This window comes from Bos javanicus, chromosome 18, assembly GCF_032452875.1.
Source record: "Bos javanicus breed banteng chromosome 18, ARS-OSU_banteng_1.0, whole genome shotgun sequence".
NCBI lineage: Eukaryota > Metazoa > Chordata > Mammalia > Artiodactyla > Bovidae > Bos > Bos javanicus.
The window spans coordinates 45,778,029-45,800,272 of NC_083885.1; the positions used below are offsets into that span (position 1 = coordinate 45,778,029).

Sequence of the window (22,244 nt, forward strand, 5' to 3'; positions counted from 1 at the left end):
AATTGTGTGGTAGTTTGAGCATTCTTTGTGGGGCCCAAGATAAAGTGAACTGGAGGTATGAAAATGAATGTGTCCCCGCTGACAGAGGTGGTTTCAGAACCTCAGGACTTGGTGAGAGTGCTGCTTGTGGTGGCTGCTTGGCTGAGGCAGGCGGGGATGAGAGTTTGGCTGAGCACCCAGGCCTGGTGACCCGCCCCTCCCCGCTCAGCTCTGCCAATGGGCGTGGCTGGTGGTGTTTTCCCTGATGTAAATTGCATAAATTGCATTCTCCAAAACTTCACCCATGGGAACTGCCACCTCTGAATCCTAAAGACCCAAATGGGTGGTGCCTGCCCCTTCACTTTCAAGTCAGGCCGTTTCTGCAGGACTTGACACGTGGTGGTGGGGGTGGGAGTGTCCTGGGGGGCAGGGGGTGTCCCCCGTTTCAGATACTTGGATGTGATTAAAGTGAAATAATGTTACAGGCAGAGGGACCATGGTGTGCAAAGGCTTGGAAGTGCATTTGAGTGGAGTATTTGGGAAACCTGGGGCCAGTCTCCTATCAAGTCTCCTGTCTACAGGAAACAGATTTGGAGTGGCTTGGCAGGTTGAGCAGTTAGGGCTTTATCTGAATGTGATGGTAGACATGGAGGCTTTTGAACCTAGAGCCAGGGCTTTAAAAGGTTCCCAGAGGTGGGAGGGGGTCCAAAAGGGAAGGGGTATATGTATACATGTAGCTGATTCACTCCATTATGCAGCAGAAACTAACACAACATTGTAATGCAATTATACACTGTGTTTTTTTAAAGGGTTCCCTGGTGGCTTAGGTGGTAAAGAGTCTGCCTGCAATGCGGGAGGCCTGGTTTGATCCCTGGGTCAAGATCCCATGGAGAAGTAAATGGCAGCCCTCTCCAGTATTCTTGCCTGGAGAAGCCCATGAACAGAGGAGCCTGGAAGGCTACAGTCCATGGGGTTGCAAAGAGTTGAGCACCATTGAGCGACTTCACTCTCTTCTTTTTCTTTAAAAAAGAAAATGCAACAAAGTATACAGTAGAAATCAGCTCTCATTATAAAAGAAATTAAAACATTTGGGGGGAACCCCATTTAAAAAGATAAAAGGTTCCCAAAGGCAGCTTAGGGTAGAGTGGACATAGGGTGGTAATTAGACTGAAAGTGGGAGATCTTGAGAAAAAGTTGCTGGCCCGTATCCAAGAGTAACCATGAGGTCAGGACCAGGGCAGTAGCCAAAGAGGGGTGTCTGGAGCCCTATACAAAGGTTACAGGATAAAAATCTCTGGAACTGACCAAGCCCCATAGCAACCATTGCCATGAGCCTCTGGATCTAAACCAGCCAGTTCCCTGACCTCATACTAGGTAAATGCCTACCATATTACCCACCTTATAGCATCCTAACCAATCACCTAATGCCACCATTCCAATAGGAATTTTCTCTGTCTTGAGGCCATAAAAATTGGCTGCTAGCCTGCAAAAGGGTTCAGCTCTCCTTTGAGCTGGCCCACTCTTCTGTGTCTCCGACTCTAATAAACTTTATTCTCCTTTCATTCTGCCTCACATCTGGAAATTCTTTTCCAACTCACGCACAGACCACAACATACTCCTGTCTAGACACAAACAAGAGCCTTTGTGTCTAGGAGCATTTTTACTTGTCCTGGAAAAAAATCTCATCTCTGATCCCTGAAACACCAGAGCAGGCTAAGACTCCCCACTCCCCCCACCCCAGCCTCCGACCTCGGCCTCCTCCATCCTGAAGGGTGCCAGGAGCACACAGAAGCTAAAGGTGGTGCCAACTCAAGAACTGTGCTTGAGTTCTGGAATCAGGCCAGCCTAAATGTGTGTGTTTGGTATATGAAGAGTTGGGGAGAGAGGACAGGCCTGTCTGAATTTGCAGGGGACTGTGAGAGGCATTAGCAGTTTCTCTCAAAAAAAGGGGTGGGGGGGAGGAAGTAGAGTTACACCCTTTCTCATAAAACTGGTTTTAATTTAATGTCCGGAGGAAGATGACTGCCTGGCCATCGCCTCTCTCTGAGTCCTTTCTGGAAGCTTCCTTTGGTAAGTCCTGATTTTGTGGCAATTTTAAATTGACAGTTTTAAATCTAATCCTCTTTATGTTGTAAGGCAAGCCTGGCTTTTGCTCATCCCAGATACCCTTTGATTTCTGTTCAGTCCACATGTACTCAGGGGAGACGATCTTGGTGGGTTTGTGGTAAAGCAGGTATTTGTTCAGGTGGCTTTCATCATTTCGCATGGCCTCTATGTGATTGGCCTGGTCGACCACCATCATCTCCTGGCAGGCCTTGGTGGGTTTGTAAACCTCTGGCATGGACCCCACAAATAAGGCCCCTATGTAATAAAAGTCCCCCTCATCATCAGGAATATGGGCCTGTGACTGAGGCCGGTGTTCATAGGGGAAATTCATAGGGGAAATTTTCTTGACTAAGCTCATAGAAGTCAGAATGGAGGGTGCCAAACAAGGAGGAGAGGATCTCCATGCCCACATGATCACTAAACTTCATGTCCACATTTGCACATATAAGGTAATTCACCTCCTCGTAGAAGCGCTGCTCAGTAAAATTTCTGATCCCCTCCATACGGTGCATAGAGATCTCCTGCCAGTTGGCACAGCTCTGGACCTTGAGAATGACAATCTGCCGTCCTTTCTGAAGGGGAATGCGAGGAACATAGTCTGGCCAGTGAGTGAAGATATAGTAGTTCACCCTGTGTCCCACCATGAAGTACATCTCTGCCGTCTTCAGGAACAGCTTCAGGTGGAAATGTATTTTTTTACAACAAACACAGTTAATCCAATGGTGATATTCTGAAGCTGGAACTGTTCATTCAGGATGTCAGTGTTGAAAGCCCTGTCCCAGATGATGGGAGCCAGGCAGGGGGGTCACAGGAAGAACATCTTTCCTAGGGGGTGTTAGAACATCTGGCTGGAGATTCAACATGTTTGATAATCTTACACCTTGTTCACCATGGGTTTTTCTAAGAACCTTGCTTGCCCAGGTTAGGATGCTTTCCAACGTCTGGCTTCTTGGATTCGGGTAACAATAGCCAAAGAAGGCCAAGGCAAGAGCTATTAAAAGAAGAAAGTTCATTCGATGAAGTAAGTAACATATTGGGTTCTTTGACAATGTCTTGACCAGCCGGGCCATGCCTCCACTTCAGACTGTTAAAGCCAGGATCACCAAATGCTGCTGAGAAGCTGCCCCTTCTCACTCTTCCACTCACAGCGGTCTCTCCCGGGCACAGGAAGGCAGAATGCATTGACCACAAGGTGCTTATGTTGCCTGGTCCTTTTGAGATTCTACCTGCCAGGGGCTCCTGGGAGTTGGGTGTTTAGGACCACCAAACTGAGTAAGACTTCTGGACTGGCAGAATCTTGATAAATTCAAGTTTGATATAAGATCATGTCAAAGTAACCAGGTGGTAGGATTCGGTCAACTGTCTACTAGAACTTCCAGGCCAGCTTGTAGGAGAAAAGGCAGGGCTCCTGAAACAGGCTCAGGAGACTAGCCGAAGGGCAGCCACTGAGCAGGTCAAGGACAGAGATTGTGATGAAAGCAGATCAGGGCAGCAGCCACCAGAGGACCTGACCAGGACCTCAGAGGGCTTGTGCTCTGGCCTTCTCTTGATACTTACTGACTGTGAGAAATTTACATAAGCACTAATTTCCTGAAAAGTCAATAAAGTTGAGAACAGACTGTCTTCAAGGTCACATGCATACAGGCTGTTGTGGGCAATCATTCAGGAGGCTTTATATGGTAATTGTAGTGGAAGAGATAAAAGATCTTTAGATCAAGGATTGTTTTCCTGTATTACTCTTTGTTGTTCTGTCGGTAAGTCGTGTCTGACTCTTTGCAACCCCATGGACTGAAGCACACCAGGCTTCCCTGCCCTTCACTATCTCTCGGAGTTTTCCCAAACTCATGTCCATTGAACTGGTGATGCCATCCAACCATCTCATTCTCTGTCACCTCCTTCTCCTCCTGCCCTCAACCTTTCTCAGCATCAGGGTCTTTTCCAATGAGTCCACTCTTCGCATCAGGTGGCCAAAGTATTAGAGCTTCAGCTTCAGCATCAGTCCTTCCAATGAATATTCAGAGTTGATTTCCTTTAGGATTGACTGGTTGTATCTCCTTGCAGTCCAAGGGACTCTCAAGAGTCTTCTTCAGCACCACAGTTAGAAAGCATCAATTCTTTGGCACTCAGCCTTCTTTACAGTCCAATTCTCACATCCATACATGACTAGTGGAAAAACCAGCGCTTTGACTATATAGACCTTTGTCAGCAAAGTGATGTCTTTGCTTTTTAATACACTGTCTAGGTTTGTCATGGCTTTTCTTCCAAGGAGCAAGTGTCTTTTAATTTAATGGCTACAGTCACTATCCACAGTGATTTTGGAGGCTAAGAAAATAAAATCTGTCACCATTTCCACTTTTTTCCCCTTCTATTTGCCATGAAATGATGGGACCAGATAACATGATCTTAGTTTTTTGAATGTTTAGTCTTAAGCCAGCTTTTTAACTCTGCACTCTCACCCTCATCTAGAGGCTCTTTAAGTTCCTCTTCACTTTCTGCCATTAGAGTGGTATCATCTACATATCTGAGGTTGTTGATACTTCTCCCAGCAATCTTGATTCCAAATTGTGATTCATCCAGCCTGGCATTTTGCCTAATGTACTCTGCATATAAGTTAAATAAGCAGGGTGACAATATACAGCCTTGATTTACTCTAATAATCACTCTAATAATCATTTAAAATTACGCTGGACATTTACTATGGAGATCCTAGGTCTTGTGTTACAGTTAGGATTATGCTGCTGAAGTTTGTGTACATTATATTGCTGACTCCTTACAGTGATCCTGGGAGGTGGATGCTACATTATCCTCATGGTCCAGATGGTAAGACAAGTTCAGAGAGGTGGGTAACTAGCCCATGACCGCATGACCCGCTGCTAAGTGCTGAAGCCAGCTAAGTAGCCAGACTCCAGGATTGGGTTCTTAGCTACTCTGTGTTCTGATCCATGGCTTCATTTGTGTGTGTTCTTTGCAGTTTCCTTTTTCTGGGCTCTTTTCTCAGTCAAGTGCCTTTGGGTCTCTCCCATATGCTTCCAATAGCAGTTGAGGCAGAGTCCTTAAGATGGGTATGGGAACCTGATCCAATGCCATTTTTGACTCTTGGCTTCTCGTGTTGCCAACACATGTACTTTGCTTTGCAGTCCTAGGCTGCTCCAAGCATATGTCTCCTCTAAAACACACTCCTGCCCGCCTGCTATGAGACTAACAGTGGGTATAAAAGTCCCATGGTGGGTAGGGATCATCTGCCGTCTGCACCCTGAAGCTGCCTGGTGTTCTTGTGCTACTCTGTGATACCTTGTTTCTGCCTTCCCATAGAAGTAGGTGGCTGGAGCCATGGTTTCTGAAACCTTCTCAGGGTTGTTCTTAGCATTTTAGGAGGCAAAGATGAGTGAATTTTAATAAGTGTCTTTTAAGGGACTGACACATTGCCTTTGTGATCCAGATTGTGACATTTGCCCAGTGTGCATAAGAATGTTAGTACGATCTTGATTGTCATGCCTAGTCATAATGCTGATGTAGTGGCAGACCTGTAGACAACACTGTGATGTTGTGAATGCCAGAAGACTGAACAACTGCTTTGATGAGGAAATGACACTCTGTAGTGTCTCTAAGTCTGTCTAGTTATGACACTCTCTAGTCATAAGGAGCATGGGCTTCATGTGCTTGTGGGTCTAGCCCTGTATTTGTGGCTTTGGTGACTGTCTGGGAAATATGCTTATCCCAGGGCGGTGGAAGAGGGAATCCATGAGTTTGTTCATAGCACTTCTCTGGGAATCCTGGAGGTTAAAGAACATTACAGATGAAGACGTAGAGAGGATGGAGTAGTCACCAATGGCATAGAACCAGGGAGAGAGACTCAGTGTAGCTTTTGACCACTTAAGTAGGTCCTGACTACTTAACAGATCTGCCAGGGCACGAGCTTGAGAACCTCCAGGCTTTCCTGTCTCCATGGCACCACTGGCCCATGTGTCAGGCCCTAGGCTATAACCTCCCTGACTCCAGCCTGTTCAACACAAGTACCTGGATCTTGTTCAAGCCATTACCGCTGGCCACTGTCATTGTTCAAACCCCTGTTTCTTTACCCTACTACCCTTTTTCATGGCTGAATAACATCCCATTATGTGTGTGTGTGTGTGTGTGTGTGTGTGTGTGTGTATCACATCTTCTTTATCCATTCATACAGTAATGAGCAATTTATGCTGTTTTTTGTGGCTACTGTGAATAATGCTGCAACATGAATAGAGGTTGCTCTTTAAGATCCTATTTTTATTTCCTTTAGATATATACCCAGAAGTGGGACCTGTTGAAAGTGTCCATGAGCATCTCTGTTGTATACCAAATGGTCCTTGGTCCAAAATATCCATGCTTAAAAAACGTTCCTGGGCTCAAATAGCCCATAATATTTATTCATACTTTTCATTTACAGGATTAATACGTTAAAAGTTCTATCATGTGTTATTGGTCCAATAATTGTGTTATGGCTGCATTGCCAACCATAATGCTTTTTGCCTTGGTAGCCTAGTTGGTGATGGCACATGGGAGTAGGTTGATGGGTTGGGACTTAAATCTTGCAGAAGAGCAGGATTTATATTAGCTCTGCATACCAAGGAAGAGTCCTAAAGTAAGAGAAATGCACAGAGGATGACACATCAAGGATGGGATCTATTAATAGAGGTGTGTGGTATGTTAATTTGTCACTGAGAGTTTGGTTCATGTGACTGGGGCATTCGGTAAGGGTGGAGTTTGAAAGGAAGGGCTTGGTCAAGTCACTGTGTTAAACAAGCAGTGAACACATTGATGTAAACACATTACTGAGCTTCTGTCTTATTCAAGAGGAATGAGAAGAGGTGTGGCTGTACTGCCACCTAGTGGTTGGGCGCAATGTGTGCCATGAGGGAGATTTTTGTTGTTCAGTTGCTAAGTCCGATGACCATAAACAGCCTTGTCGTCCCAATTTTGAACCAGTCTGTTGTCCCAGGTCTGGTTCTAACTGTTGCTTCTTAACCTGAATACAGGTTTCTCAGGAGATAGGTAAGGTGGTATGTATTCTCATCTCTAAGAATTTCCCAGAGTTCGTTGTGATCCACACAGTCAAAGACTTTAGCCTACTCGGTAATACAGAAGTAGATGTTTTTCTGGAACTCTCTTGCTTTTTCTGTGATCCAGCAGACATTGGCAATTTGATCTCTGGTTCCTCTGCCTTTTCTAAACCCAGTTTGTACATCTGGAAGTTCTTGGTTCACATACTGCTGAAGCCTAGACTGAAGGATTTTGAGCATAGTATTGCTAGCATGTGAAATGAGTGCAATTGTTTGTTAATTTGTACATTCTTTGGTATTTCCTTTCCTTGAGACTGGAATGAAAACTTACCTTTTCCCATCCTGTGGCCACTGCTAGGTTTTCCAAATTTGCTGCCATATTGAGTGCAGCATAATAACAGCATCATCTTTTAGGGATACTGGGCATCTAACCCTCCTACAACCATCCCATCACCCAAGGTTAACGGGGATGTTTTCCTTGAATTGATAGACTAAAGAGGTATGATCTGATAAACTACAAGAAGCATCTGCTACTATTTGGAGCTGTTTTAATGAATGTGACTCCAATACTTACCTGCCAACATAGGCAGTATACTATTTGACCTAAGTCTTAGTAACATTTTTTTTTTTCAGATCTGTTTCCTCAGGCAAGGGAAAGAAAAGCAAAAATAAACAAAGGGGACCTAATTAAACTTAAAAGCTTTTGTACAGTGAAGAAAACAATATTGGTGAGAACGTAAATTGGTACAGCCACTATGGAAAACAGTATGGATGTTCCTTAAAAAATAAAAACAGAATTATCATATGATCCAGCAATTCCACTCTTGAGTATATTCTAAGAAAATAAAAACAGTGATTCAAAAAGATATATGCACCCCAACGTTCATAACATTATTTACAATAGCCAAGATATGGACAACCAGGCCCATCAGCAGACGAATAGATAAGAAAAATATAACAATCACACATGAGCTATAAGGAAGAATGAAATTTTATCGTTTGGAACATCATGGATATACCTGAAGAGTATTAGACTTAGTGACTTAAGTTAGAGAAAGCCAAACACTGTCTTTGCTGTGTGGAATATAAAAAATAAAACGAATATAACAAAACAGAAGCAACTTTATAGTGGTTACTGGTCTAGAGAGGTTTGTGGGGAGGGGCAAGATAGGGGAAGGGGAATTAAGAGGTACACACTATTAGGTATAAAATACATAGGATAAAATGAAGTTATGTTATAGGACAGACATATAACTAATATTTCATAACTTTAAATGAAGCATGATCTATAAAAATATTGAATCACTCTTTTGTGTACCTGAAATTAATAAAACTTTGTAAATGAATTGCACTTCAATACATAAATAAATAAAGCTGGCATTATAATCTAATATTTTAATAAGAGAGATTTTAATATTTAATATTTTAATGGAGAAGGAAATGGCAAATCACTCCAGTATTCTTGCCTGGAGAATCCCATGGACGGAGAAGCCTGGGGTGCTACAGTCCACGGGGTTGCAAAGAGTCGGACACGACTGAGCGACTTCACTCACTCACTCATTTTAATAATACTGGCTTTTATATTTGTCTGTTCATCATTATAGAAGAACCTTATATTTTTTATGTCTTCTAGGTAGTCTTACATTCTTATATTTCAACTTTAAGGACCCCCTTTAGCATTACTCATACAGCAGATCTAGTGGTAATGAACTTTCTCAGTTTCTCTTTATTTTGGAATGTGTTTATTTCTCATTTTTGAAGGACAGTCTTGCTGGATAGGTTTCTCCTGAGAAATTCTCTTGTAATTTTATTAATGATCCCTTGTACAAGAAAAATTTCTTTTGTCTTGCTGCTTTCAAAATTCTTTGTCTTTTACCAACTTAATTATAATGTGTGATTGATTATAATATGTGACAATTGATTATAATGACAGTGTGATTCTCTTTAGGTTTACCCTATTTGGAATATGTTGAGCTTTTTGAATTTGTAGATTAGGACTTCCATCACATTTAGTAAGTTTTTAGCCATTATTTCTTCAAATGAGCCCTCTGTCCTTTTCTTGTTTCCTTCTAGGACTTCCATAATGTGTACACGATTCCACTTGACAGAGTCCCATTAGACCTTTAGGCTCTGTTCACTTAAATTTTCTTTTTTAATTTCTTCTTAAATTTTTTAAAATTTCTTTTTATAACTCAGACTTATTCATTCCAAATTATCTATCTTCAAGTTTGCTGATTCTTTATTTCCTTAAAAAGGCTGCTGCTGCTGCTGCTAAATCGCTTCAGTCGTGTCCGACTCTGTGCGACCCCATAGACAGAGGGCAGCCCACCAGGCTCTGCTGCCCCTGGGATTCTCCAGGCAAGAACACTGGAGTGGGTTGCCATTTCCTTCTCCAATGCATGAAAGCGAAAAGTGAAAGTGAAGTCGCTCAGTCATGTCCGACTCTTAGCGACCCCATGGACTGCAGCCTACCAGGCTCCTCCGTCTATGGGATTTTCCAGGCAAGAGTACTGGAGTGGGGTGCCATTGCCTTCTCCGCCTTAGAAAGGAGTCTACTATTAAACCATTTGTGCGTTTTCTCAATGCCTTTATTTTTTAACTCAAGACTTTGTTTAGGTCTTTTTTTATACTTTCTTGGTACTCCAATTATGTGTATATTTTATTTAAAAAATATACTTTAATTTTTTGTGTCTTTCTTTTAGCTCTTCTATTTTTTTTTAAATGATTGTTATAAAGTCTTTTTTATAGTTAGCCTGATGCCTGTATTTCTTTAGGGACTGTTTCTGGAGATTTAAATTGTTCCTTTGAATGAGCTGTGTTTTGTCATTTTTTATATATGCCTTGTAATCTTTTGTTGAAAAACGTTAATTTGTAAAAATAGTCACCTCCCTTTGTGTTGGCAGTTTGTCAGGTATTGGGTAAGACCTCCAATCAGCCTGGTATAAAAATTTAAGGTTTTCTCAGACCTTTTCAAAGCCTGCACCCTCTCTGGGCTCGGCTGTATGCTTTTTGTCTGATTGCTCCATATACATAGCTGCATCTCAATGTCTTAATTTCCCTCAGATTCTCGCTCCTGCTTCTTCTTGGGTTCTTATCTATTCTACTGTATCCATCAATTAATACTCTCTTGCCCTAAGTGTTTGAAGGTGTGCAGTCCCTGTGGTTTTCACAAGCCATGCCCACTGATTCCCTATGCTTCTTCTAGCCTGAAGTATTAGCTATGCCATTTTTGACTGTATGAGGTCTGAGTTAGGTGACCCAGAAAATAGTCTGTCAGGCAATTCCCAGATAGGTTCGAATGTTGCTTATTTGATCCACTCTACTCTCTGTGCATCACACAAGGGAACTGGGAACTGACCATCACTTCCTTAAAGTGCATCGCGATGTGCTGGGGAGGAGATGGTATAAGAGTCAGAAGCAGATGGCACAAAACTTCCTACCCCGACCAGGAATCGAACTCTGTGCTCCCTGCAATGGAGCACAGATGGGAGCACAGAGTCCTAACCATTGGACCACCAGGGAATTCCCAGAGAGTGACTTTTTCTTGATAGGGCATTCACTTGGTTGCTATAGATCTTTGACTAATATCCAGAGGTCCAAGCAAGTTATTTTGCCCAATCCCTAGCTGTTGATTTGGGCTTCCTGGCTGCCTCAAAGGTAAAGAATCCTCCTACCAATGCAGGAGACTCAGGAGATGCAGGTTCAATCCCTGGGTTAGGAAGATGTCCTGGAGGAAGAAATGGCAACCCACTCCAGTATTCTTGCCTGGAGAATTCTGTGGATAGAGGAGCCTGGTGGGCTACAATCCATAGGATTGCAAAGAGTCAGACACAACTGAGCAACTAACACTTTCACGATGACTGCATTACTATTTCTCTCTTCATTTCTGTCTGTCGTCTCACGTTAGAGACCTCTTATATTAGATACATACATATTTATATTTGCTATATCTTCCTAGTAAGTTGACTTTCTAATCCTTATGTTATTTTTTGTCTCCACTATCTGTTACTGTTTCCATTGTTTCCCCATCTATTTTCCATGTAGTGATGGGATTGGACACCATGATCTTAGTTTTCTGAATGTTGAGTTTTAAGCCAACTTTTTCACTGACCTCTTTCAACCTCAAGAGGCTCTTTAGTTCTTCTTCACTTTCTGCCATAAGGGTGGTGTTATCTGCATATCTGAGGTTATTGATATTTCTCCTGGCAAGGTTGATTCCATCTTGTGCTTCATCCAGTCCAGCATTTCGAATGATGTTCTCTGCATATAAGTTAAATAAGCAGGGTGACAATATACAGGCTTGATGTACTCCTTTCCCAATTTGGAACCAATCTGTTGTTCCATGTCCAGTTCTAGCTGTTGCTTCCTGACCTGCATACAGATTTCTCAGGAGGCAGCTAAGGTGGTCTGATATTCCCATCTCTTTAAGAGTGTTCCAGTTTGTTGTGATCCACACGGTTAAAGGCTTTGGCATAGTCAATAAAGCAGAAGTATATATTTTTCTGGAACTCACTTACTTTTTCTATGATCCAGAGGATGTTGGCAATTTGATCTCTGGTTCCTCTGCCTTTTCTAAATCCACTTTGAACATCTGCAAGTTCATGGTTCATGTACAGTTGAAGCCTGGCTTGGAGAATTTTGAGCATTAATTTGCTAGCATATGAGCTGAGTGCAATGGTGTGGTAGTTTGAGCATTCTTTGGCATTGCCTTTCTTTGGGATTGGAATGAAAACCAACCTTTTCCAGTCCTGTGGCCACTGCTGAATTTTCCAAATTTGCTGGCATATTGAGTGCAGCACTTTCACAAGATCATCTTTTAGGATTTGAAATAGCTCCACTGGAATTCCATCACCTCCACTAGCTTTGTTATTAGTAATGCTTTCTAAGCCCCACTTGACTTCACATTCCAGGATGTCTGGCTCTAGGTGTGTGATCACACCATCGTGGTTATCTGGGTCATGAAGATCTTTTTTGTATAGTTCTTCTGAGTATTCTTGCCACCTCTTCTTAATATCTTCTGCTTCTGTTAGGTCCACACCATTTCTATCCTTTATTGTGCCCATCGTTGCATGAAATGTTCCCTTGATATCTCTAATTTTCTTGAAGAGATCTCTAGTCTTTCCCATTCTATTGTTTTCCTCTATTTCTTTGCATTGATTGCTGAGGAAGACTTCTGATCTCTCCTTGCTATTCTTTGGAATTCTGCATCCAAATGGGTATATCTTTCCTTTTCTCCTTTGCCTTTAACTTCTCTTCTTTTCTCAGCTATTTATAAGGCCTCCTCAGACAACTATTTTGCCTTTTGCATTTCTTTTTCTTGGGAATGGTCTTGATCACTGCCTCCTATACAATGTCACAAACCTCCATCCATAGTTCTTCAGGCACTCTATTAGATCTAAACCCTTGAATCTATTTCTCACTTCCACTGTATAATCGTAAGGGATTTGATTTAGGTCATACCTGAATGGTATAGTGGTTTTCCCTACTTTGTTCAATTTCAGTCTGAATTTGGCAATAAGGAGTTGATCTGAGCCACAGTCAGCTCCCAGTCTTGCTTTTGCTGACTGTATAGAGCTTCTCTATCTTTGGCTGCAAAGAATATAATCAATCTGATTTCAGTATTGACTATCTGGTGATGTCCATGTGTAGAGTCTTCTCTTGTGTTGTTGGAAGAGGGTGTTTGCTATGACCAATGCGTTCTCTTGGCAAAACTCTATTCACCTTTGCCCTGCTTCATTCTGTACTCCAAGGCCAAATTTGCCTGTTACTCCAAGTATCTCTTGACTTCCTACTTTTGCATTCCAGTCCCCTATAATGAAAAGGACATCTTTTTGGCTGTTAGTTCTAGAAGGTCTTGTAGGTCTTCATAGAACCGTTCAACTTCAGCTTCTTCAGCATTACTGGTCAGGGCAGTATCACAGTATATGTACAATATATACTGTGATATAGTATACAGTATACTGTGATACACAGTATATACTGTGATATCACAGTATCACAGACTTGGATTACTGTGATATTGAATGCTTTGCCTTGGAAACGAACAGAGATCATTCTGTCATTTTTGAGATTGCACCCAAGTACTGTATTTTGGACTCTTTTGTTGGCTATGAGGGACACTCTATTTCTTTTCAGGGATTCTTGCCCACAGTAGTAGATATAATGGTCATCTGAGTTAAATTCATCCATTCCAGTCCATTTAGTTCAGGGATTCCTAAAATGTCGATGTTCACTCTTGCCATCCCCTGCTTGACCACTTCCAGTTCACCTTGATTCATGGACCTAACATTCCAGGTTCCTATGCAATATTGTTCTTTACAGCTTCAGACTTTGCTTCCATCACCAATCACATCCACAACTGGGTGTTGTTTTTGCTTTGGCTCTGTCTCTTCATTCTTTCTGGAGTTCTCTCTCCACTGTTCTCCATGTTGTTATTATTTAAAACCTATTTTGTGTTATACAGTGTGGCCACCCTGCTCTCTATGGTTATATGTATAGAATATTTTTGCAATATTTCACTTTCAGTTTACATGTTTCCTTAGACCTAAAGAGAGTCTTGTAGGCAGCATATAGTTGGATTGTTTGTTTTATTTTTAAACTCATTCAGCCAATCTGTATCTTCTGATTGGAGTGTTAGATCCATTTACACTTAGTTACTCATACAGAATTTAATTACCATTTTGTTAATCTCCATCCATTTTTTCCCTGTGTTCTTCTCTTAGTGTCTTCTTTTGTATTTCATTGATTTTTTGTTGTTGTTGTTGTGACATGCTTTCATTCCCTTCTTGTTTCCTTTCAAGTATCTTTTGTAGATACTCTCTTTTTCGCTACCATAGGGATAAGACGAGCATTTTAAAGTTATAACAATCTATTTTGAAATGATAACAATCTCAGTGGAACACAAAAACTTTACTCCTTTGCTTCTCCACCCCCATTTTATGTTATTGCAGTCACAATTATATATTTTATAGTGTATATTTATTAATATAAGTTTAGTTTTTTATGCTTTTGTCCCTTAAATTCTGTACCAAAATTAAAAGTTGTTTACATGTCATTATAATACTAAAAGACTATATTTGTCTGAGTTATTATTTATCAGAAAGCTTTATGTTTTCGTATGGTTTTCTATTGCTGTGTGATCAACTTTCTTTTCAATTTAAAGACATCCCCTTTACTTTTCTTTAGTTCGGGTCCAGTGTGATTTACTTCCTCAGCTTTTGTTTATCAATGACACCTAAGTTTTTCCTTCAGTTTTGAAGGACAGTTTTTCTGGATATAACTTTTGTGTTGGCAGGTTTTTTTTGTTTATTTTCTTATTCAGCACTTTGAATATATCATCCCACTTCCTTCTCATCTGAAAGATTTTTGCTGAGACTTTCACTGATAATCTTTTTTAAAAATTAATTTATTTATTTTAATTGGAGGCTAATTTCTTTAAAATATTGTGGTGGTTTTTGCCATACATCAACGTGAATTATCCATGGGTGTACATGTGTCCCCCCACCATCCTGAACTGCCCCCCCCACCTCCCTCCCCATCCCATCCCTCTGGGTTGTCCCAGTGCACTGGCTTTGAGTGCCCTGCTTCATGCATCAAACTTGCACTGGTCATCTATTTTACACATGGTAATATACATATTTCAATGCTATTCTCTCAAATCACCCCCCCCCCCATCTTTCCCCACAGAGTCCAAAAGTCTGTTCTTTACATCTGTGTCTCTTTCGCTGTCCTGCATATAGGGTCATCATTACCATCTTTCTAAATTCCATATATATGTGTTAATATACAGTATTGGTGTTTCTCATTCTGACTTACTTCACTCTGTACAATAGATTCCAGTTTCATCCACCTCATTAGAAATGACTCAAATGCTTTCTTTTTTATAGCTGAGTAATGGTCCATTGTGTATATATACCACAACTTCCTTATCCATTTGTCTGCCGATGGACATCTAGGTTGCTTCCATGTTCTAGCTATTGAAAACAGTGCTGCATTGGACACTGGGGTACACATGTCTTTTTCAATTCTGGTTTCCTTGGTGTGTGTGCCCAGCAGTGGGATTGCTGGGTTGTATGGAGGTTCTATTTCCAGTTTTTTAAGGAATCTCCACACTGTTCTCCATAGTGGCTGTACTATTTTGCATTTCCACCAACAGTGTAAGAGGGTTCCCTTTTCTCCACATCCTCTCCAGCATTTATTGCTTGTAGACTTTTGAATCGCAGCCATTCTGACCAGTGTGAAATGGTACTTCATTGTGGTTTTGATTTGTATTTCTCTGATGATGAGTGATGTTGAGCATCTTTTCATGTGTTTATTATCCATCTGTATGTCTTCTTTGGAGAAATGTCTGTTTAGCTTTTTGGCCCACTTTTTGATTGAGTTGTTTATTTTTCTGCTATTTAGCTGCATGAGCTGCTTGTAATTTTGGAGATTAATTCTTTGTCAGTTGTTTCATTTGCTATTATTTTCTCCCATTCTGAAGCCAGCCTTTTCACCTTGTTTATAGTTTCCTTCGTTGTGTGAAAGCTTTTAAGTTTAATTAGGTCCCAAGTGTTTATTTTTGTTTTTATTTCCATTACTCTGAGAGGTGGGTCATAGAGTATCTTGCTGTGATTTATGTCAGAGAGTGTTCTGCCTATGTTTTCCTCTAAGATTTTATATTTTTTAGTCTTACATTTAGATCTTTAATCCATTTTGAGTTTATTTTTGTGTATGGTGTTAGAAAGCGTTCTAGTTTCATTCTTTTATAGGTGATTGATCAGTTTTCCCAGCACCACTTGTTACACATATTGTCTTTTCTCCATTGTATTTTTTTGCCTCCTTTGTCAAAGATAAGGTGTCCATAGGTGCATGAATTTATCTCTGGGCTTTATATTTTGTTCCATTGATGTATATTTCTGTCTTGTGCCAGTACCATAGTATTCAGTTCAGTTGCTCAGTCGTGTCCGACTCTTTGCGACCCCTTGAATTGCAGCACGCCAGGCCTCCCTGTCCATCACCAACTCCCAGAGTTCACTCAAACTCACGTCCATCGAGTCAGTGATGCCATCCAGCCATCTCATCCTCTGTTGTCCCCTCTGCTCCTGCCCCCAATCCCTCCCAGCATCAGAATTTTTTCCAATGAGTCAACTCTTTGCATGAGGTGGCCAAAGTACTGGAGTTTCAGCTTCAACATCAGTCCTTCCAAAGAACACCTAGGACCAATCTCCTTTAGAATGGACTGGTTGGATCTCCTTGTAGTCCAAGGGACTCTCAAGAGTCTTCTCCAACACCACAGTTCAAAAGCATCAATTCTTTGGCGCTCAGCTTTCTTCACAGTCCAACTCTCACATCCATACATGACCACTGAAAAAACCATAGCCTTGACTGTACGGACCTTTGTTGGCAAAGTAATGTCTCTGCTTTTGAATATGCTATCTAGGTTGGTCATAACTTTCCTTCCAAGGAGTAAGTGTCTTTTAATTTCATGGCTGCAGTCACCATCTGCAGTGATTTTGGAGCCCAGAAAAATAAAGTCTGACACTGTTTCCACTGTTTCTGCATCTATTTCCCATGAAGTGATGGGACCAGATGCCATGATCTTCGTTTTCTGAATGTTGAGCTTTAAGCCAACTTTTTCACTCTCCTCTTTCACTTTCATCAAGAAGCTTTTTAGTTCCTCTTCACTTTCTGCCATAAGGGTGGTGTCATCTGCATATCTGATGTTATTGATATTTCTCCCGGCAATCTTGATTCCAGCTTCTGCTTCTTCCATCCCAGCATTTCTCATGATGTACTCTGCATATAAGTTAAATAAGCAGGGTGACATTATACAGCCTTGACGTACTCCTTTTCTTATTTGGAACCAGTCTGTTGTTCCATGTCCAGTTCTAACTGTTGCTTCCTGACCTGCATATAGGTTTCTCAAGAGGCAGGTCAGGTGGTCTGGTATTCCCATCTCTTTCAGAATTTTCCACAGTTTATTGTGATCCACACAGTTAATGGCTTTGGCATAGTCAATAAAGCAGAAATAGATGTTTTTCTGGAACTCTCTTGCTTTTTTGATGATCCAGCGGATGTTGGCAATTTGATCTCTGGTTCCTCTGCCTTTTCTAAAACCAGCTTGAACATCTGGAAGTTCACGGTTCACATATTGCTGAAGCCTGGCTTGGAGAATTTTGAGCATTACTTTATTAGCGTGTGAGATGAGTGCAATTGTGTGGTAGTTTGAGCTTTCTTTGGCATTGCCTTTCTTTGGGATTGGAATGAAAACTGACCTTTTCCAGTCCTGTGGCCACTGCTGAGTTTTACAAATTTGCTGGCATATTGAGTGCAGCACTTTCACAGCATCATCTTTCAGGATTTGAAATAGCTCCACTGGACTTCCATCACCTCCACTAGTTTTGTTCATAGTGATGCTTTCTAAGGCCCACTTGACTTCACATTCCAGGATATCTGGCTCTAGGTGTGTGATCACACCATCATGATTATCTGGGTCGTGAAGATCTTTTTGTACAGTTCTTCTGTGTATTCTTGCCACCTCTTCTTAATATCTTTTGCCTCTGTTAGGTCCATACCATTTCTGTCCTTTATCGAGCCCATTTTTGCATGAAATGTTCCCTTGGTATCTCTAATTTTCTTGACGAGATCTCTAGTCTTTCCCATTCTGTTGCTTCCTCTATTTCTTTGCATTGATCACTGAGGAAGGCTTTCTTATCTTTGTAGTATAGTCCAAAGTCAGGCAGGTTGATTCCTTCAGTTCCATTCTTCTTTCTCAAGATTGCTTTGGCTATTCGAGGTTTTTTGTATTTCCATACAAATTGTGAAGTTATTTGTTCTAGTTCTGTGAAAAATACCATTGGTAGCTTTGATAGGGATTGCGTTGAATCTGTAGATTGATTTGGGTAGTATACTTAATTTCACTATGTTGATTCTTCCAATCCACGAACATGGTATATTTTTCATCTATTTGTGTCATCTTTGATTTCTCTCATCATCCACTGATAATCTTATGGCAGCTCCTATGTACATGACAAGTCACTTTTTTTCATACTGCTTTGAAGATTCTCTCTTTGTCTATGATTTTTGACAGTTTTGTTATAATGTATGTTGGTGCATATATTTTGGAATTAACTCTACTTGGAATTTGCTGAGCTCCTTGAATTTATATGTCTATTTTCTTCCCTAGATTTGGAAAGTTTTTAGCAAATTTCTTCAGATAGTCTCTCTGCCCCTTTATTTCTCTTTTCTTCTTCTAGGACTCCCATAATGCATGTATTGTTCCACTTGATGGTATCTTTTAAATCCCTTAGGCAATTATTTTCTTCACTGTTTTTTCTTTTGTTCCCCTGACTTGATAATTTCAAATGACTTGTTTCAAGTTCACAAATTCTTTCTTCTGCTTTATCAAGTTTGCAGTTGAAATTCCCTAGTGAATTTTTCATTGTAGTTATTGTATTTTTCAGCTCCAGAATTACTGATAGTTCTTTTTTAGAGTTTCTCTTTGTTGATATTCTTGTTTTTTCATGCATGATTTTTCTGATGTCATTTAATTTTCTGTGTTCTCTTTTCATTCATTGAACACCTTTAAGGTGGTTATTTTAAATTCTTTGTAAGGTAATTCGAGGATCTGTATTTTCTTTGTATGCTTTGTGACCTTCTGTTGAAATTTGGGCAATGAAAAAAACAGTCATCTCTCCCAGTCTTTATGAACCCAATAGTCAAACTCATAGAAACAGAATATAGAATGGTGCTATCTGGGGACCAAAAGGAGGGAGAAATCAGAATTTATTGTTCAATGGATAGAATTTTGGTTTTATATGATGAAAAAGTTATAGAGATCTGTTTCACAATAGTTTGAATAGACTTAGCATTACCAAGGTAATGGCACCCCACTCCAGTACTCTTGCCTGGAAAATCCCATGGATGGAGGAGCCTGGTAGGCTGCAGTCCATGGGGTCGCTAAGAGTCGGACACGACTGAGCGACTTCACTTTCACTTTTCACTTTCATGCATTGGAGAAGGAAATGGCAACCCACTCCAGTGTTCTTGCCTGGAGAATCCCAGGGACGGAGGAGCCTGGTGGGCTGCCGTCTATGGGGTCGCACAGAGTTGGACACGACTGAAGCGACTTAGCAGCAGCAGCAGCAGCATTACCAAACAGTACACTTACAAGTAGTTAATATGGGAAATTTTACATTACATGTTTTTTACCACAAAATATAAATTAATTTAAAAGCTATATCAGACTTCATACTTAATGGTAAAATGTTAGCAGTCCTTTTGAAATCAGAAACAAAGTAAGTTGTTGGCATCACTGTTTATAGTCAATATTATAATAGCTCAGTAAGATAAAAAATAAAATTACTCTTGGAAGAAAACTAGTGTTAGTCACAAAGTTATGCTTATCTACAGTGAAAACATGAGTATTCAGTGCTGAATTTGGATTTCAGCACTATGATTATCTGGTTACCTTGAATATCATTCCCACTGAAAACTATTAATCTAGTTTAACTATTAGTTTAGCTAATAATTTAGATTCTCCATGTTTTGAGTACATCACTGAGTTTGCAAAAAGATAAGAAGTATAGGAAGGAAGCCAAAATCTAAAGAAAGCAGGAACCCACAGAGGTAGGATAACTTCTTCCAAGGAGGAATTTGTCAAGCTTCAGGGAAACTGACCTTTAGTTTGCATTAACTAATGGGGTATGGGCAGCACCAGACATCTTAGGGCCTCATCAAGGGTAGAAAATCCAACAACATAAAAATCTAATAAAATTCTAATCCCAACATGCAATACCCTTAATCTAAGAATAAAATGAAGAAAATAAGAGACAAAAAACTCCCCAATCTTTTGTTTCATAAGTAATAATAAGTGTAGTGGAAAACATTTCCCTTGAAATTCAATCAGTAGGACTTCAGATGAATTTGGAATCTGAATATAAATTAACTGAGAGGAACCCGCCCCCCCCCCCCAAAAAAAAAAAGCTCAAGCTAAGAATTCATTTTAAGATGATGCTGGTTTTGGAAGCACCTGACAGAAGCATATGTATAAAATCTGGAAGAAATCTCTCTCAATCCAGCCTCAAGAGAAATCTCCAAGAATTACCAAGGAATTCTCCAATGGCAGGAGCTCAGAAAAACTTAAAACACAAAACACAGAATGAAGTAAGGCACCATGAACAAGAATCAACAGAAGAAAAGGGAAAAAATCAAGTCCCTAAATACTTCAGATAGTGGCATTTTCATTTAAAATAATTATATTTAATGTGTAAGGGGTGGGGCATTGTTCCCATTCCTTAGATAGGATTCAGAGGAATTCAGAGGAAAGTGACTGTAATATGTACACAGGCACATGGTGAATTAGCCAAGCCTGTCTCCCCAGCAATGGGCAGTGGGAGCAGATTCTGCTGACCAGCATCTGTATGACTTTAGCATACACTGTAACACACTGAACCTCAGTTTCCTTATCTATAACGCTAGGTTTTACTCTCATCTCTCAAGGTTGCTAGGAGGCTGAAATATGGTAGATAATGCTTGTGACTGTAGATCATGGTCTACAGAAACGCGCAGACACTCAAGCTGCTGTGTTGTCTTCCTCCCAATGCCATAAGACCACCACCTAGTTCAGAGGTGAGACAGCATCCTGAGGACATTCAAACCCAGCCCCTGTCAAAAATCACAGGTGGAGACTGTACCCCACTGTACCTCATACCTCTCCAGAATGCTGGAACTCCAGTTCATGGAATAAGCTCTCTCCTAATGAACTGCAAGGCTTTATTGCTGGAATCCTCCAGTCAGATATGTGGACATGGCTGACTACTTCTCTTCAGTCAAGTGGTTTCCTTGGGATGCCTGCAAGGATGACTCCATTAACACAAAAGCACTTCAGTACCTTTTATTCAGAAAGGAGGTTAGTAAACCTGGTGAAGCTGAGAGGGTAACAGGCAGGAAGGCCAGGGGTCTCCAAACGAAAGAAATAGGCTGCAAGTGTCAAACATTTTTTTAATCTCTCTCTTAAGCGGCAGGAGGAAACAAACTAGTGGTGTGTGTATATATATATATATATATATATATATATGTATATATATATATTTTTCCCCTTCTGTATACAGATTTTATTTTATTTTTTTTGACTTCTCTAAATTTTTATTAATTTTTTTTTTTTTTTTTTACAGCTCGATCCTCTAATGAAAAGTAAAGAATCTGAAGACGAACAAGTCAATTACACGTTTTTTTAAACAGCAATGAATCCTCATTACAGAAAACAATAAACAAAAGATCTGTGGCACATTATCTTTGGAAAGATCTTTTGCAAATTTTTCTTCTAAAAAAAGATAGAGGTTTCTCTTAAAATTCTATGTTGCCATGACACCTCGTTCCACCTGAACTTAACTATTCTTAAACTTTGAGCTAATCAATGCATTTTTCTTATGGAAAGTTTGTCTTAATCTATGTTAATGTTACCCCAGGCTCTGTCTTCAAGTGGATTCGCCTAAAGGCTCAGAACTGACTTGACAAACCAGTATGTTATACTCATACATTGTTCTCTTAATCTATGTTAATGAAACTATGTATTTGTATGGGAATCTGCTTTTCTTCAAGATTCATGTCAGTTGTTTTATGGCCCAGGACGACTCACCTGGTGCCAAGATAATCTCAAAATGCATCTTGTGGGTGAAGGGCCTGGTGCCATTCTCTGAGTTTTGAGTTTTGAGACATTTCCTTCCTTTAATTAGCAGACTGCTAGTAGCTATATAACTTCCAGCTAAAGACTAGCAGGAGGGGTATTCTTTCTGCCCCCTTCTGATGTCTATGTCAAAAGCTTTCTCCATCTCACTTGTACTTTAATAAAACTTTATTACACAAAAGCTCTGAGCGGTCAAGCCTTGTCTCTGGCCCTGGATTGAATTCTTCTCCCCCAGAGCCCAGAGGTTGTGGTTCAACAACAACTTTTCAAAGCCTCAAGGGATAAAAAAAACAAGCCACACTGCACCCTCTTTGAAACTTCCTAGGGAGGGCCCTCCAGCTAGGAGTGCTCATCAGGAATCTGCTATATCTTTATGCACAGCAAAGCAAAAGGCACAATCTATATCATAAAGAGATGACTCCATTAAAAGACATTAATCAGAACACTCTTCCTCC

At 40.5% G+C, this 22,244-nt stretch overlaps 1 pseudogene; it reads right to left on the bottom strand.

The window, feature by feature from the left end:
* Window positions 1-1,300: 1,300 nt before the first annotated feature.
* LOC133230460 (histo-blood group ABO system transferase-like) lies at window positions 1,301-3,532 on the bottom strand (annotated as a pseudogene).
* Between the last annotated feature and the right edge of the window lie 18,712 nt (window positions 3,533-22,244).